This window comes from Macrobrachium rosenbergii, chromosome 50, assembly GCF_040412425.1.
Source record: "Macrobrachium rosenbergii isolate ZJJX-2024 chromosome 50, ASM4041242v1, whole genome shotgun sequence".
Taxonomy (NCBI): Eukaryota; Metazoa; Arthropoda; class Malacostraca; order Decapoda; family Palaemonidae; genus Macrobrachium; species Macrobrachium rosenbergii.
The window spans coordinates 17,132,501-17,137,500 of NC_089790.1; the positions used below are offsets into that span (position 1 = coordinate 17,132,501).

General features: G+C 29.6%; 1 protein-coding gene across 6 annotated transcripts in view; it reads left to right on the plus strand.

Moving 5' to 3' along the window:
• The window catches only part of LOC136832668 (cell adhesion molecule Dscam2-like), a 603,829-nt gene that overhangs the window by 521,723 nt on the left and 77,106 nt on the right, over window positions 1–5,000 (plus strand). The gene's annotated exons all lie outside the window — the stretch shown is intronic.

Here is a 5,000-nt window from a genome sequence, read left to right on the forward strand (position 1 = left end):
TGTTTTAAGTTTTTTAATTATTTATTTATGACAAATGCAATCTACAATGTAAATAATGTCATAAGCTTCCGGTATAAAGACGACAGTCATGATAAATCCTAACATCAACTTTTTTCATTTTAACTGAAAGGGAATTAAAAAAATTCTTAACACTACCATTTTTCATTTTAACTGAAAGGGATTAAAAAAAAAAAGTCCTTTCGATTATACGAGTTACAGACTGGGATTCAGGTGAACTTGCTTAAAGAGAGCTTATACCCCGCCTCGCCCAGGAATCGAACCCTAGCCCTCTTGATAAGTAGGCGATTATCATGACCACTAGAACACAACAGAATAATATATTCAGTATTTTATCTACATACACACTTTATTCTGCATCTTGTTCTTGAGTATTTGTCGCTTTCTGCGAAATTCACTTCCATGGTGAACTGCGGTTAATTCTGCTAAATTTACCTTCGTGGTGAATTGCGGTTAATTCTGCTAAATTTACCTTCGTGGTGAATTGTGGGTAATTCTTCTAAATTTACCTTCGTGGTGAATTGTAGTTAATTCTTCTAAATTTACTTTCGTGGTGAATTGTGGTTAATTCTTCTAAATTTACTTTCGTGGTGAATTGCGGTTAATTCTGGTAAATTTACCTTCGTGGTAAATAGTGGTTAATTTCTTCTGTTGAATTGATCTTTATGGTGGACTGTGGTAAATTCTGCTAAATTTACCTTCGTGGTGAATTGTGGTCAATTCTACTAAAAATTTGGTGAACCTTCTTCTGTAAATTTATCTTCATGGTGAAATGTGGTTAATTCTGCTAAATTTACGTTCATGATGAATTGCGGTTAATTCTGGCAAATTTACCTTCGTGGTGAATTGGGGTTAATTCTACTAAATTTACCTTCATAGTGAATTGTGGTTAATTTTACTAAATTTACCTTCGTGGTGAATTATGGTACATTAATTCTGCTAAATTTACCTTCATGGTGAACTGCGGTTAATTACTTTTGTGGTTAATAACTTCTGCTAGATTTACCTTCATGGTGAACTGTGATGAACTATTATTGTGGTCAATTCCTCGTCTACACATTCTCTTACACATGTATCATACGAATGGCTACGTATCCGAACATACACATGTGTACGTAGGAACAGATTCCAACTCCTTCGAGGCGAATGTACCCTTTAAAAAGGTGTAGTACACTTACTTCAGGTCATTGGCAACCGTGTTTCATTGTTCGCCTAAATTTCGAGGAATTAAACAATAGGTTGTTTTTTTCCTTTTTTTTTACTGCAATTTTTGGGTTCACAATTCGCCAAATGGTCTGGAAGCCAAGAGAGAGTTTTACTGACTTTTGCAGCTGGTAATGTTGGTGTAGGTTAAGCCAAAGGGAAGTTGATTGTTTTCAGAATCTGACTTCCAGCAGTTGCGTGGGGAGAGAGAGAGAGAGAGAGAGAGAGAGAGAGAGAGAGAGATTGGTCTATGGTAATGGGTGCCACTGGAAAAAAAGAGCCTTTTTTCGGCAGTGGGTGAAACAAAGCAAGGCAAAAAAAACAAACAAATAAAACATTCACTGATAAGGATTTGACTAATATTGACGTGGCAGGAAAATTGCCAAAAATGTGCAAATCTATTGTAGTGGGCGCCACTGGAGAAAAAGAGGCATTTTTTCGGCAGTGGGTGAAACAAAGTAAGGCCAAAAACAAAAAAATAAAACATTCACCGATTAGGATTTGACTAACTTCTGTCGCGGCAGGAAAATTGCCAAAAATGCCAAAAATGTACAAATTTCTAGTGGTTGAAACCGTAAAAAAAGACAAAAAACAAACAAATAAAACATCCACTGTTGGAAAATTGCCAAAAATGTACAAATCTATGGTAGTGGAGAAAAAGAGGGGGATATTTCCGCAGTGGGCGAAACAGTATAAGACAAACAAAGCATTCACTGAGTACCGGTTGTGTGAGAATGATAGTGGTATTTGACGAAAAAATATTAGAATTAGGACCTGAAAAAGTTTATCATGGCAGGAAAAATTAGATATTATTGTAAAGTATATATAAGGGTAAACTATTGGTTTAGGCCTATGTAGATTTCCTGAAGATTTTTTTTTTATTCCTGTAAAGTCATTTCAAGCGAAGAGGCTTTTTTTTTTTCATTCATATTTTCCCCTGAGGTTTTATTGAGCTTTTATGAAAATCGGAAATCGTATGTTGTCTGTGTAAGTCTTCTGTGGTATGTATGTATGTATGTATGTATGTATGTATGTATGTATGTATGTATGTATGCATATGTTTTATTTAGCATTTATGAAAATCGAAAATCGTATATTATTTGTGTAAGTCTTCTGTGGTATGTATGTATGGATGTATGCATATGTTTTATTTAGCATTTATGAAAATCGTATATTATTTGTGAAAGTCGTCTGTGGTATGTATGTATGTATTTATGTATGTATGTATGTATGTATGTATGTATGTATGTATGTATGTATGTATGCATATGTTTTATCTTGCATTTATGAAAATCTAAAATCGTATATTATTTGTGAAAGTCTCGTGTCGTATGTATGCATGTATATATGTATGTATATATGTACAGTATGTATGTACGTATGTATAGCAGAATCAGGTCACTCATTGCTCAAATATGCAAAAAAAAAAATATATGAATTAATAATCACACGATTTATGGAGCATAATAAATATTCAAGTTGTTGCATTAATGTTTGATAAAAGGTTTTGTCGGTGCGAAAAATTCAGTAATATTTGACTGATTTCTCATTATCATTTCTGTTGACTTTTGCCATTTATGTTTTTTATTCTGTTCAGTATTTCAGAGTATTAAATTGCATATTGTGCTTCATGAGTGCTTTGTGTTGATTAGACTTTGAAAAGTCACTGGAAAGGATGTGTTTAATTTTCTTGCCTATCTATCTATCTATCTATCTATCTTTATATCTATCTATCTATCTATCTTTCTTTATACCCAATCCATCTATCTTCTTATCTATCTATCTATCTTATCTTTATACCTATCCATTTATCTTTTATATCTTAATCTATCTTTCTATCTACCTATTTCCTATCTTTCTATCAATCAATCTGTGTTTATATATATATATTAATCTATCTTTATATCTATGTATTTATATATATATATCTATCAATCAATATATATATTATATATATATATATATATATATATATATATATATATATATATATGTATTTGTCTTTGTATATCTCTATAAATTTGTCTAACTTTATATGCATGTATCTTTCAATCATTCTATCTATAAATCTATCTATCTATCTCTTTATCTATCTGTCTATTAATCTATCTATCTATCTTTTTATTTATCTGTCTGTTAATCTATCTATCTATCTATCTTTATATCTATCTGTCTATCTCTATCCATCTATATATCTATCTGTATATCTATCTATCCGCTCTTATAGAAAATTATTATATGCATACAGCTATAGCATATTGTATTCACAGTACATCTTGCAGTCATTATTGATAATAATAATAACTGATAATAACATCAATCTGTTATTTTTAAATTGATAAATTTTACAAATAACTTTGATGAAAGCAATTGCTTTAAAAGAAAACATAAGAGGAATGTAAAAAAAAAACTCAGTTCTAACCATTTTCCATTACAAAAAAGAAATAATATTTTATCGAAAATCTTTAGTCACAAATACCAGGTTGGGTAATGACGGTTATGGGAATAGAGAATAAATATAAAATAGAAAAATAAAAAAAACGTCTAAACTTGGATGACTGAAAGGAATAGGAAAACGTTTATGGGAATAGAAAATTGATATAAAATAGAAAAAATGTCTAAATTTGATAAATTAATGGAATAGAAAATAGAAAAATAAAAAATCTAAACTTTGATAAATTGATAGAATAGAAAATAAATAGAAAATAGAAAAAATATCTAAACTTTGATAAGTCAATGGAATAGAAAATAAATAGAAAATAGAAAAATAAAAATTATCTAAACTTTGATAAATTAATGGAATAGTAAAATAAATAGAAAATAGAAAAAAATCTAAACTTTGATAAGTTAATGGAATAGAAAATAAATAGAAAATGGAAAAAATATCTAAACTTTGATAAATTAATGAAATATAAAATAAATAGAAAACAGAAAAATATAAAATCTAAACTGAGAAATTAATGAAATAGAAAAAAATAGAAAATATAAAAATAAAAAATTCTAAACTTTGATAACCTAAAGGAATAGAAAATGTTTATAGGAATGGAAAATAATAGAAAAATAAAAAATAACCAAACTTGGATGACTGAAAAGAATAGGAAAACGTTTATGGGAATAGAAAATTGATAGAAAATTAGAAAAATATATAAACTTGGATAAATTAATGGAATAGAAAATAAACAGAAAATAGAAAAAATATCTAAACTTTGGTAAATTAATGGCATAGAAAATAAATAGAAAATAGAAAATTTTAAAAATTTTTAAACTTTGATAACTTAGGGCAGAGGAAAAAGTTTATAGGAATAGAAGATAAAAATAAAAATAAAAAATAACCAAACTTCTATAAAGCAAAGGAACAGGAAGACTTTTTGGGAATAGACATTAAAAAAAATTGTCCAAATTCGGCTAAATTGAAGGACCAGGAAAACGTTTTTGGGAATAGAAAATAAACGGAAAATTTTAAAAAATATCCAAACTTGGATAAATTAAAGCAATATGAAAACGTTTATAGGAGTAGAAAATGAATAGAAAATAAAAACAAGTAAACAAACTCTTCTCAATTCAAGGAATAGGAAACAGAATCCCTTACCAGAGAGAGTGTCTATTTTACCTTACCTTACCTCACCTTCAATCAACGTAGCAGGTATTTTAATCAACGTTGATTTGCGAGGTGGGTTAGGGGGATGTAACCTACCCCTCCCTCTACTTTTCCCCCCTTCCCCTCCCCCTCCCCCTCCCCTCCCCTCCCTCCTCTCCCTATAAACTCCAGTGTCAATTAC